Here is a 13,832-nt window from a genome sequence, read left to right on the forward strand (position 1 = left end):
GGGAAAATCTTTAATGCAGCAGTACCTCGGGTTAAACAAAAATGGGGAAGTCCAAATACTATACCAGAATTTGGGTTTTTTCCCTGTGTTCTGACTATGCAGATACCACTGTGAAACCAGCTGCAGGTGTCCCAACAGTCATCCTGCAAGTCCTGGGCTCAGGCGGCTCAGGGTCATGGGATGGCTAGCTCCTCCTTCCCCATCATTGCAAGCTTTAGCAAGGATAGGCCATGTGAGTAGGAGAAGAGACTAAGAGAAGGGCCCCTCATTCCTGCCAAGCTCCTTTGCCAGTATTAGTAATAAAATGTAGCTGTTGTTGACCTTGTGTTCTGAGTGTTTTCTCTCATAAAAATACGAATTTCTTCTGTTTTTTTAAAAAAAAACATGGATTCTGTATATATAATCCTAGGTGATCATATTTATTTTAAGAAATCTTCATTATACTTATTGCAGTCCTACTTTCCTAATTGGGGAACAAACCAAAGCAAAACAGATGGTTAGCAGTGCATGACTCTGAAGGTCCCTTTCCTGCTATAGCATCAGTGTCTGTGTTGGTATGGTGAGATGGATGTGTGAGGAGAAAGATAATAGGACAGTGGGAGCCTTGTCACAAATGCAATTATGTTATTAATTTGGGTCTTCAAGCTTGGGCAATCCTGACTCTGCCTTTATATCAATGTTTTTCTAGTTCAGTGGTTCCCAACCTTTTGCCTTGCAGGTGTGACTTCAACACCTAGAAATCCCAGCCAGGTTACCAGCTGTTAGGAACTGTGGGAGCTGAAGTCCAAAACACCTGGAGGCCCAAAGGTTGAGAACCACTGTTCTAGTTGAACTGCATGGGGGGGGGGAGTAAATTGACAGTACAGTACTATATCTGTGTATTCAGAAGTAAGCCCTGTTGAATAGGATGTGAATTATTTTCATGTATGTGAACACATAGGACTTATCACATACCTTGGATGGACAAGATAGATGCACTATGTTGTTATATGTTTTCCGGGCTGTATGGCCATGTTCCAGAAGTATTCTCTCCTGATGTTTCGCCCACATCTATGGCAGGCATCCTCAGAGGTACCTCAACGGCAGGAGAGAATACTTCTGGAACATGGCCATACAGCCTGGAAAACATACAACATCCCTGTGATTCCAGTCATGAAAGCCTTCGACAACACATAGATGCACTATGTTTTTAAATTTTTCTTCCTTCTCTAACAGGGATGAGAATCATGTGGTCCTCCAGATGTGGGATTAAAACACTTTTATTCCCCGATAGCTGTGCTATCTAGAATTTCTGTGACTTGCATTTTAACAATATTCAGTAGTTAACATTGTAATTATTTAATTATCATATAATTGAAAACATACAAAAAGTCAACATTTTCAGTAATTTACTAATGTAATAATATACGAGGAGCCTCCGGTGGTGAAGTGCGTTAAAGCGCTGAGCTGCTGAACTTGCAGACCGAAAAGTCCCAGGTTCAAATCCCGGGAGCGGCTTGACTGCCCGCTGTTAGCTCCAGCTCCTGCCAACCTAGCAGTTTGAAAACATGCAAATGTGAGTAGATCAATAGGTACCACTCCGGCAGGAAGGTAACGGCGCTCCATGCAGTCATGCCAGCCACATGACCTTGGAGGTGTCTACGGACAACGCCGGCTCTTCGGCTTAGAAATGGAGATGAGCACCAACCCCCAGAGTCAGACACGACTGGACTTAATGTCAGGGGAAACCTTTACCTTTACCTTGATAATATACAATTTTAAGTGTTATCAAAGTATTAACTATATTAAAATATTATAAAATATTTGATTTTGATGTGTGGAATACTACTTGCATGTCCTGCTTCCTTGGCTTAACTCTTTGAAATTAGAGCTATGCAAAATGTTATTCATCATCTTTCCATCATCTGTCTTATCAAGAAGCATATTACATAGTGTTGGCAAAAGATAAAGGAACACCAGTCAACCAAATCAGTAAATGAAGAGGCAATCACTGTTCAAGAATCATAGAATCATAGAATCATAGAATAGTAGAGTTGGAAGAGACCACATGGGCCATCTAGTCCAACCCCCTGCTAAGAAGCAGGAAATCGCATTCAAAGCACCCCCGACAGATGGCCATCCAGCCTCTGCTTAAAAGCCTCCAAGGAAGGAGCCTCCACCACGGCCCCGGGGAGAGAGTTCCACTGTTGAAAGCTCTCACAGTGAGGAAGTTCTTCCTAATGTTCAGGTGGAATCTCCTTTCCTGTAGTTTGAAGCCATTGTTCCGTGTCCTAGTCTGCAGGGCAGCAGAAAACAAGCTTGCTCCCTCTTCCCTATGACTTCCCTTCACGTATTTGTACATGGCTATCATGTCTCCTCTCAGCCTTCTCTTCTGCAGGCTAAACATGCCCAGCTCTTTAAGCCGCTCCTCATAGGGCTTGTTCTCCAGACCCTTAATCATTTTAGTCGCCCTCCTCTGGACGCTTTCCAGCTTGTCAACATCTCCCTTCAACTGTGGTGCCCAAAATTGGACACAGTATTCCAGGTGTGGTCTGACCAAGGCAGAATAGAGGGGGAGCATAACTTCCCTGGATCTAGACGCTATTCCCCTATTGATGCAGGCCAGAATCCCATTGGCTTTTTTAGCAGCCGCATCACATTGTTGGCTCATGTTTAACTTGTTGTCCATGAGGACTCCAAGGTCTTTTTCGCACACACTGCTGTCAAGCCAGGCGTCCCCCATTCTGTATCTTTGATTTCCATTTTTTCTGCCAAAGTGAAGTATCTTGCATTTGTCCCTGTTGAACTTCATTTTGTTAGTTTTGGCCCATCTCTCTAGTCTGTCAAGATCGTTTTGAATTCTGCTCCTGTCTTCTGGAGTGTTAGCTATCCCTCCCAGTTTTGTGTCGTCTGCAAACTTGATGATCGTGCCTTCTAACCCTTCGTCTAAGTCGTTAATAAAGATGTTGAACAGAACCGGGCCCAGGACGGAGCCCTGCGGCACTCCACTTGTCACTTCTTTCCATGATGAAGACGACGCATTGGTGAGCACCCTTTGGGTTCGTTCGCTTAGCCAATTACAGATCCACCTAACCGTAGTTTTGTCTAGTCCACATTTTACTAGTTTGTTTGCCAGAAGGTCGTGGGGGACTTTGTCGAAGGCCTTACTGAAATCCAGGTACGCTACATCCACAGCATTCCCTGTATCGACCCAACTCGTAACTCTATCGAAAAAAAGAGATCAGATTAGTCTGGCATGACTTGTTTTTGGTAAATCCGTGTTGACTATTAGCAATGACCGCATTTGTTTCTAAGTGTTCGCAGACCACTTCCTTAATGATCTTTTCCAGAATTTTGCCTGGTATTGATGTGAGGCTGACCGGACGGTAATTGTTTGGGTCGTTCTTTTTTCCCTTCTTGAAGATAGGGACCACATTCGCCCTCCTCCAATCTGCTGGGACTTCTCCCGTTCTCCAAGAACTCTCGAAGATAATTGCCAGTGGTTCTGAAATAACTTCCGCTAGTTCCTTCAGTACTCTTGGGTGTAGCTGATCTGGCCCTGGGGACTTGAATTCGTTTAGAGAGGCCAAGTGTTCCTGGACAACTTGTTTCCGTATTTGGGGTTGGATTTCCCCCAATCCTTCGTCCATTCCGTGTTGCTGAGGTTGAAGATGGCTTTCTTTTTCTGAGAAGACCGAGGCAAAGAAGGCATTAAGTAGTTCTGCCTTTTCCCTGTCCCCTGTCGCCATCACCCCATCTTCTCCTTGCAATGGCCCTATCGCCTCCTTTTTCTTCCTTTTTCTACCAACGTAAGCAAAAAAGCCTTTTTTGTTGTTTTTTATGTCCCTGGCAAGCCTGAGCTCATTTTGCGCTTTAGCCTTGCGAACCTTTTCCCTACAGGTGTTGGCTATACGTTTGAATTCTTCTTTGGTGATTTCTCCCCTTTTCCACTTCTTGTGCATGTCACTTTTGAGCTTTAGTTCAGTTAGAAGTTCTTTGGACATCCATTCTGGCTTCTTTGCACTTGTCTTATTTTTCTTCTTTGTTGGCACTGTTTGCATTTGCGCCTTGAGTATTTCACTTTTGAAAAACTCCCATCCATCCTTAACTCCCTTGTTTTTTAATATCGGCGTCCATGGAATGCCGCTCAGTAATTCCTTCATTTTTTGGAAGTCAGCTCTCTTAAAGTCCAGAATGCGACTTCAGAAAGAATTCTAATCCATAGTTTATTAATAATTTTTGAGAATTATGACTCTGGCACAAACTAGATGTGATACATGAGATCTGAGAACAGGTTCTTATTTCTGGTTTAAAATCAGCAATAATGTCAAGGTAAGATCACAAAGGATAATTCAGATCATGCATATGATATTGCCTAGGAGATTTCATATACCTGCTGACATTTTCAAGTACTTTTCATCCCTACCCTTGCTCTTAACTAATGGAACCATACTGTTTTAATTGGGGTCCATCCAAATGGACTACAGAAGTGTTGCTGCTTTGAATCTGCCTGAGATGCTGCCATTGTGTTGCATTACTTTGCTCCCAAACTGTGTCAGCAGCAGGAACTGAGTCCTCACTGTCCAGCCAGGCCCTGCTGGATAGTCACCCTTATCTTTATTGATTTTTGTCACTTTAGAGGGGGCACAGAACTTTAGAGAGCCCACTAGTCATAGCTTGTAGAGAGCCCCTTAGTCATAGTGTGGCACCTTTGCCAATGTCAGACACTTGGGGAGGGAGAAAGGAGGGGGCAATCCCCATCCCCTCTCTAAGTTGTGGAGATGCCTTTTCTCATATCAGTAAAGGCACTGAGTAATGGCCAGTTGCTTTCTTGAGCTTTGGAGCCACTATGGTGACAAAAAATAGCAAAGGTAAGTGCTACCCTTTTTTCCCCACACTGGAATTCTGAATTGCAATTGACCCAGCTCTTCACACACATGAAAGGGTGAAACTCTGGAGTATACCAAAACTTTACGTAATTTGGGGGAAAACATGCTAAGCAGCTTTGCCCCACATTGAGGGCAAGATGGCCCTGTGCATCATGAAAACTCCACAGTGTCTTCTTGCCCACTTGGTATGTGTTCTATGTAGATGGGCCCTATTTTGTTCTCCTAATCTAATTTTGTTCCAATATAACAATGGAAGTAGATTTCTGACCATTTTTTTGTTTGTTTGGGGTCCTCCTTATCTGGCCTTCAAGGGGAGTTAACACCAGACAATTGGCCCCCGGACTCCAAAAGCCTTTCACTCCTGCATTATAAGTACTAGGTCACAGTATCTAGAGATGTATTTGTATTATGACTTTGTTAGACAGTGCTTCTCTTTCATAGTGCACAGAATGCTATATGTAGGTCAGTGGCACTATGTAAACTTTCTGCCTGGACAAATCAGTCCATTTTTATATATCCATTTTACACCTTCACTATCAACAGCATTAAACATATCACAGTGGGTTTCAGCTTTTATGAGTACATATAAAGCGTGTAAGGAGAAGAGAAAAAGCCAGTCTAAAATTGGATGTAGCTTAGTACCATGCTGTGATGTTTTTACGAGTAAAGGACTAATATGTGAAGCATGTACTTCACATGTCCATATATATATATATATATATATATATATATATATATATACACACACACACACACACTAGCTGTGCCCGGCCACACGTTGCTGTGGCGAAGTATGGTGGTATGGGAAATAAACTACTGAGGAATTGGTGGTAGTTAAGGTAAAGGGTAAACGTTTTCCCCTGACATCAGGTCCAGTCATGTCTGACTCTGGGGGTTGGTGCTCATCTCCATTTCTAAGCCGAAGAGCGAGCGTTGTCCGTAGACTTCTCCAAGGTCATGTGGGATGACTGCATGGAGCGGCGTTACCTTCCCGCCGGAGCAGTACCTATTCATGCACTCACATTTGCATGTTTTTGAACTTCTGGGTTGGCAGAAGCTGGGGCTAACCGTGGGGGCTCTCTCCGCTCCCCCAATTTGAACCTTTCAGTCCAGAAGTTCAGCAGCTCAGTGCTTTAACACGCTGCGCCATCAGGGGATATTATTTCCTAAAGATTGTGAATATACAATATTTCTGATTGTTTTTTTTTGTCTGTTGGAGGTAAGTATGAATGCTGCAATTAGGGAAAATGATTAGGATGTAATGGCCTTGCAGCTTTAAAGCTTGGCTGTTTCCTCCCTGAGTGAATTTTTTGTTAGGAGGTGTTAGTTGGCCCTGATTATTTCCTGTCTGGAATTCCCTTGTTTTCAAAGTGGTGTTGTTTGCGATATTTTATGTGCTTCTACTGTCTGTGGCCCTGAGAAAACAGAGGATTTGTCAGACTTTGATGATGGGAATATTTTGTTGGGAGGTGTCAGCTGGCCCTGATTGTCTCCTGTGTGGAATTCCCATTTCCAGAGTGTTGTTCTTTATTTAGTGTTCTGATTTTAAAGATTGTATTGTTCTGTTTTATTATACTACATTACTTGGAGCCAGATTGTATTCATTTTCACGGTTGACCGCAACACAATAATATAATAATAATAATAATAATAATAATAATAATAATAATAATAATAGTAATGATAGTAATAATAATGACTTTGGTAATACACAGTGCTTCACTCCCTTCCTAGCTTCCTTTCTGGAAGAATCCTTTCTTGGGAGGTGTTAGTTGGCCCTGATTGTTTCCTTTGTGGAATTTCCAATTTTCCTGCTTTCAGAGGGTTGCTCTTAATTTATTGTCCTGGTTTTAGAGATTATATTGTTCTGAATTATTCTATCCCAGTAATTATTTCATATTAAAGTAGAATCTCACTTATCCAACATTCGCTTATACAATGTTCTGGATTATCTAACGCAGTCTGCCTTTTTGTTTTTGTAGTCAGTGTTTTAAATTTATTGTGATATTTTAGTGGTAAATTTGTAAATACAGTACAGTGGAGTCTCACTTATCCAACATAAACGGGTTGGCTGAATGTTGGATAAGCGAATATGTTGGATAATAAGGAGGTATTAAGGAAAGGCCTATTAAACATCTAATTAGGTTATGATTTTACAAATGAAGCACCAAAACATCATGTTAGACAACAAATTTGCCAGAAAAACTAGTTCAATATGCATTAATGCTATGTAGTAATTACTATATTTATGAATTTAGCACCAAAATATCACGATATATTGGAAACATTGACTACAAAAATGCGTTGGATAATCCAGAATGTTGGATAAGTGAGACCCTACTGTAATTACTACATAGCATTACTGCGCATGGAACTACTTTTTCTGTCAAATTTGTTGTATAATATGATGTTTTGGTGCTTAATTTGTATAACGATTACCTAATTTGATGTTTAATCGGCTTTTCCTGAATCCCTTCTTATTATCCAACATATTCACTTACCCTGCTGGCCTGTTTATGTTGGATAAGTGAGACTCTACTGAATATTGATAATCTTATATTATCTGCTTAGAACTGGATTATATGAGGCCCCTTCTTCACAGCTGTATAAAATGCACACTGAAGTGGATTATATGGTAGTGTGGAGTCAAAATAATACAGTGCAAAGCAGATAATATAAGATTATAAATGGGTTATATAGCTGTGTGGAAGGGCCTTGAGTCTACACTGCCATATAATCCAGTGCAAATTAGATAATCTGTATTTTATAGGCAGTGGGGAAGAGGACTGAGGCCTAAGTCTGCCTGTCCCCTGGTCTGAGTCTGTTGCTAGGAGACCAAGTGGGCAGAGATTAGTCCTCTAACTGGCAGCAATTGGATAAAAAGAATTATTCCTTTCCCTCTAATTAGGACTTTATTTTTCTTTTCTTTTTGTTGTATCAGCCTAGAGGCGTGGATGATGGGTTGTGTTGTCAAATTTCGAGGTTGGGGGGCCTGTAGTTTTGTTGTTTTGTTGGTCGCCGTGATGCCATCACTCATTTATATATAGATAGATATATACACACACACAGTCACAAAGTTACTGTAACCCTTAACCAGTCAATATGATAAAAGGAGAAATGTTCTGAATTGAGCCTTAGAACAGTTTGGAAAATTTTACTAAGCAAAGAATAAAAAAAGTAAAAATTCCCTCCCACTTTTAACACACATATCAGGCTAGATAGATGATAAGCATTTGGGGCAATGACGTTCTCATAATAGTTTCTGGCTGCTGAGATCCCCCCCCCCCCCCATGCTGTCATTTGACCTTGGTAATCTAACAATCATGGATTTTAAATGAGTTTGGTATGTAGATAGGGCTTATTATAAAATTTGCTTCAGAATTTCCCTTTATCACTATCTATGAGCTGGTCATCATGAAAAGTCTGAATGATGGTCATGAGATGGCAAATGTTTGATTAGGACAAAAATTGTTTATAACTGTAGCCCTTTCAGACAATCTCATATTCATGTTGTGATCTTGTTCCCATCTCATAATAGCCACTGGATTTCTATACATGGAACAGTTTGGTTATTCCGTGTGGGTCTGCCTCTTATTTATTATTTCAGACAAAACCTCTTGAGCAACTTGCTATGTTGTTTCCATTTTGACATTAAGATTTTTGGTCTCAGATATGCTCAAGAGGCTGCTTCTTAAATCCTACCAGCTTCAATTTCCTAGGAAAACTTCTGCCTTGATTTCAAGGACATATATTCATATGAGAGTATTGGCATATGTGTGTGCCTGTACATAGCAGTCTTGCTTATTGATGGCAGTATGTCAAATATAAATTCTAGATCAAGATCAAAATAATTCCATCTATGTATTGTTCTGTTTGGGAAGGTAAGTCAAGTGAATAAGCATCTTGGACATTTTTTCTTTTTGTTTTTAGTACCCAACTAGAAAGCAAGGAGGCAGGACTTCTGAAGACGTTATACTCTTTGTGGAATTTAAGCTGAAGTAATTGTGTTTTATCCCATATTAATACCAGAAAAAAGTTATAATACTGAAATCCCCTGCTAGAGTTGTACATACCTTTAGTGAATGAGTTGTACATATTTTTGCTCAGTGATAATATTGCTACTGATTAATGGCTGAATGTACCTTAGTATAACAGCTGAAGGTGGCACAAAGAATATATTTTCTTGCTGTCATTGGCCCTTTCACAGTATACTGTCAGAGCACTATGATTTTATTTCAGCTGCAGCATCTTGGGATTTGCAGTTTTGGGAGGGATATTTAGATTTATATCAGCCAGAAAGGTGTAGTCCCTCACCAAACAAAAGTCTTCGTCATTGCTGGGGTTAGGGTCAAATGACCCCAATGAAACTGAAAAACTGTAAATAAATTGCTATCTTTTTAAACTTGAGAGAACAACTCTTCGAATTTCTAGATTTTCCAGCGTGATTTTATAGTCTATGTCTGCTGGAAACTGACCATAGAATTGCATTTGAGGACTTCAAAGATTCCCAGAGATGTGTTCTCTCTAGAAACCTTCAGGTGCTCCAGCTTGATCATAGTGTTATACTGCAGAAAATCCAAGAGAGAAAGTTTGAATCAAATTCATAAATAATATACCAACCAAAGTCAAAATTGCAAAGTGAAGGGATGACTCTGCATGGTTCTCAATCAAATTGTAAGGGACTTGAAGATACACTTTTTGAAAGATTAGAATGGGTCCTTGTTAACCATCAGAGTTTGGTTCCAGTATCTGCCATGGTATCAAAATTGGTTCAAGTCCCATTATATGCAATAATAATAATAATAATAATAATAATAATAATAATAACAACAACAACAACAAAACCATTGATCATATCCTTAGCTGCTGTAAGAAAATCGCAAAGACAGACTACAAACAGAGGTCCAAATGATTCATTGGAACTTATGCCTCAAGTACCACCTCCCAGTAGTAAAGAACTGGTGGGATCACAACCTGCAAAAGTATTGGAAAATGAGCATGCAAAGATACTGTGGGACTTCCGAATCCAGGCTGACAAAGTTCTGGAACACAACACACCTGACATCACAGCTGTGGAGAAGAAAAAGGTTTGGATCTTTGATGTTGCCATCCCAGGTGACAGTCGCATTGACGAAAAACAACAGGAAAAACTCAGGACCTCAAAATTGAACTTCAAAGACTCTGGCAGAAACCAGTACAGGTGGTCCCAGTGGTGATTGGTACATTGGATGCTGTGCCAAAAGATCTCAGCCGGCATTTGGAAACAATAAAAGGTAAAGGTTTCCCCTGACGTTAAGTCCGGTCTTGTCTGACTCTGGGGGTTGGTGTTCATCTCCATTTCTAAGCCGAAAAGCCTGCGTTGTCCGTAGACACCTCCAAGGTCATGTGGCTGGCATGACTGCATGGAGTGCTGTTACCTTCCTGCCGGAGTGGTACCTATTGATCTACTCACATTGGCATGTTTTCGAACTGCTAGGTTGGCAGAAGCTGGAGCTAACAGCGGCCGCTCACGCTGCTCCCGGGGTTTGAACCTGGGACCTTTCGGTCTGCAAGTTCAGCAGCTCATTGCTTTAACACACTTTGCCACTGGGGCTCCTCTTGGAAACAATAGACATTGACAAAATTACGATCTGCCAACTGCAAAAGGCCACCCTACTGGGATCTGCGCGCATCATCCGAAAATACATCACACAGTCCTAGACACTTGGGAAGTGTTCAACTTGTGATTTTGTGATACGAAATCCAGCATATCTATCTTGTTTGCTGTGTCATACAATAAAATAATAATAATGATAATAATAACTTTATTCTTGTATCCTGCCCCATCTCCCCAAAGGGACTCGGGGTGGCTCACGTGAGCCAAACTACACCACAAAATAAAACAACAAGGTACGTTTAAAACATAAACATATAAAATCAAAGGCATGTAAAATACAATCAAAATATACTCACAATATCCAATAGCCTTCAATGACATAGGAAAATGGTATCCCTTATATAAGATGGCAAAATCGTGGCTAACTTTTTGGATTTTAAAAAATATTTTCAAGCCATAGGTGGTTGAATCAATGAATGCAGAAGCTGTGGATGTATTCCCTTTCTTAAACTAAAATACTCAACATAAGTGGTGAAGTAATATCTTTTAAAAACTGCTTTAATGCTGAACCTGTTAGCCACTTTGGAGATGTTATATATGAGGTAACTTTGAACTGTTCCAGCAGGACTTTTCCTGTGTTTTGAATGTCATGAAATTTTCACAAACCAATTATTTAGGTACTGTATACCTATAGAATTTTTCAGTAATCTGTCGGAGTACAGTCCTCTAGCCACATTGTCTTCCTCGTTTACTATATGTTCACAAGTTGTGTAGTAGTGGAGATGTTTGATAGGTATAACTTTCAAATAAGGCTAGGAAAGATTAAACAAAACCCCATTTATTTCAATATGCTATGTAATAGCAGTTTTCAAAGTAAAGCAATGGGTTTAAGTTTTTGTTTGGTTTTGGTGTACAAATGGAGCAAATCATTGTGAACTCTTCAACTGCAGCCTAGTATCCAGACTCAAAATTTCTTGAACTGTGACTTCACAGGGAAGCTCCTTTGTAATCTCTTCTTGTGATAAATTTAATTGGGCACAGTAATAAAAGGATTGCATTGCCACAGACATTCAAAATTACCAGAGCCTGTCTTATAGCCTTATAGTTGTTTGTGCTTGCTTGAGCTTGTTTCCTGGTTAAATTGTTCTGCAGATCTCGCTTGGTTGTGTGAAATAATGTCATCTTCCTCAATTCTAGGCCATATTTTTGTCGTGTGCAAAGCAGTTACAATTTGAAATAAACAATGTACGTGGGTCATCTGCGATTTCACAGTTGGGGATCGAACTTGGATTTATCTTCCTTGGTCTGAGTTGGCTTATCATGGGGAGCAGTGCTGTGAAAAAGCTACCTTCAATATCAGCTTTATAGTATTGTGATATTCCAGCACTGGATCTGTCTGTTTTGGCGGCCATTAAAGAAACAATGCTCAAGATATACAGTCCTTTATTAGAGATGTAATTTGTTTTTTCTAATTTTGTTCTTGAAGAAAGAGAAAAGTACTCTTATCAATTTCCTCCCTCCTGAAAGCAAATGTCATTTTTCGTATGTTGGAATGTTTTCTAGACTCATTTGCACAGCATTTTATTTCTGCAGGAAATAATATTTCTGTGCAGAACTGTTGTTTTCTCTGAAGAAAATTATTTTTTTTTCTGTGAAGAATATAGCAAGACTTCTTTCTGTTGAAAAATCACATTTGGGTTTAGGGGCACTAAATGGTTTTCTGTGCAAAAAAGAATATTTTTGCACAGAATGTGTGTGCGTATGTGGGGGAAGGGGTTGCTTAATAAAAACATACAATTTGTGCAGAATACATTCCATATCATGAAGTTTCATAACTGTCTGGAATTCTTCATGTCAGGGTTTCCTGACAATCAAGAAACACACTTTTTTTTATCATGTTTTGAATATTCCAAATATTTGTTCTCTTATTAGTCTTCAACCAAAATAGGCCATTTGTAACTATGTAAGAAAGTTCAATTCCAGCAAATATCAGTGTACCTGTTAACTTATTCCAGTGTTTAGAACTTTATAAAAGACAATGCTGCAGTAGCAAGTATTTTTAAAACCCATATAATTTATATCTGTTGTATTAGGTTTGAGGGTGCTAGTGATAGTCTTTCATGATGAGCTTAGTATGAATGAATTTCAAAATGTTTCTAAGATGTTTCAATGTTGTGCTAATGCACAGAGTTTGTCTGTGAGTCTGCCTGTTAGAAATATAAGAAATTGTGTTTTAGGGAGACAGGTGGTCTATCCTCCTTATGCTGATACAAGCAGTTCAGGTGGAATTCTTTATTTGTTTTCCTGGAGATTATGATTACAGTACTGGCCATGCCAAACCTTATTTAACTTCCAAGAAATTCATGACTAGATAATACAGTGAGGTATCCATATCAGGTGGAAATGATGATATTTAATGAAATCCTCACAAAACTCAAGGCTGTTTGTTAGCCTTTTGAAACATAACACTGCAGTCAGAGTAATTTAGTTTTTTAAAAATGATTTTATCCCATTTGTTTTCTGTAGGTTCATTGACAAGAGTATATTACACCCCCCCCTTTAATCATTAGGATTCCTCTATTTTTCACTTTCAAGTAAATACATACAACTAAAGTATGATTCAATTTTGGGGAAAACGGATTTATGTCAATTGTAGGTTCAATACATATATTAAGCATAATGCTATAAATATGTATCTAAGAAAATGCATATCAAAATCCTGCAGCTCTAAGAGCTTACTCCAGAGTTGTTTTCCAACTCTTGGAAACAAATATTGATGTTCATGGAAGAGATGCATTGTAGATATTGCACCTTCCTGATTATGTTATATTCCACTTTTCCATCAATAGAATCCATTTTTGGATACTCATCTGAGAGATTTCACATTCTTCTCAAAGCTCAGTGGTATTCATTTTACTAGCAGTGGAAACAAGATGAGCTGATTTCTCCTTTCCACATATTGTCAAAAACCTGTTCTGGGAATATTGGCTATCAGGTACCACCAAAAACTCTTAAGGAGGAGAAGAGGGAAAGAAAGCTGTGTTGTATTGCTGCTGCAGAACAACATTAGAGTTAGTCCATATTGAACCTACCAGCTGTATAGCAAAAAGCAAGAGGTTTATTAAGTATCTAATGAATTGTAAGGCATGCCATAATTCATTGAATGAAGCCCACATTCGGTTTTTCCTTATAGGAAGCCACAGAGCTGTGGTCTTCATTCATCTTGGATGTTTACAAATGGTAGAAACTGTTGACCAGACTTTACATAAGCATAGTTTTATCAACCCAGGAATCTATTGTCTTTTCCAGCATTATTTGAGGTCAGTATAATCACCTCAATTTTGCAAGACGTTTAAATTGCACAGGTC

The 13,832-nt window shown here is 39.5% G+C and overlaps 1 protein-coding gene across 5 annotated transcripts in view; it reads left to right on the plus strand.

Annotated features, from left to right (window-relative positions):
* The window catches only part of epha7 (EPH receptor A7), a 252,466-nt gene that overhangs the window by 78,316 nt on the left and 160,318 nt on the right, over positions 1–13,832 (plus strand). The gene's annotated exons all lie outside the window — the stretch shown is intronic.

The sequence above is a fragment of the Anolis carolinensis genome, chromosome 1 (genome assembly GCF_035594765.1).
Source record: "Anolis carolinensis isolate JA03-04 chromosome 1, rAnoCar3.1.pri, whole genome shotgun sequence".
In the NCBI taxonomy this organism is placed as follows: domain Eukaryota; kingdom Metazoa; phylum Chordata; class Lepidosauria; order Squamata; family Dactyloidae; genus Anolis; species Anolis carolinensis.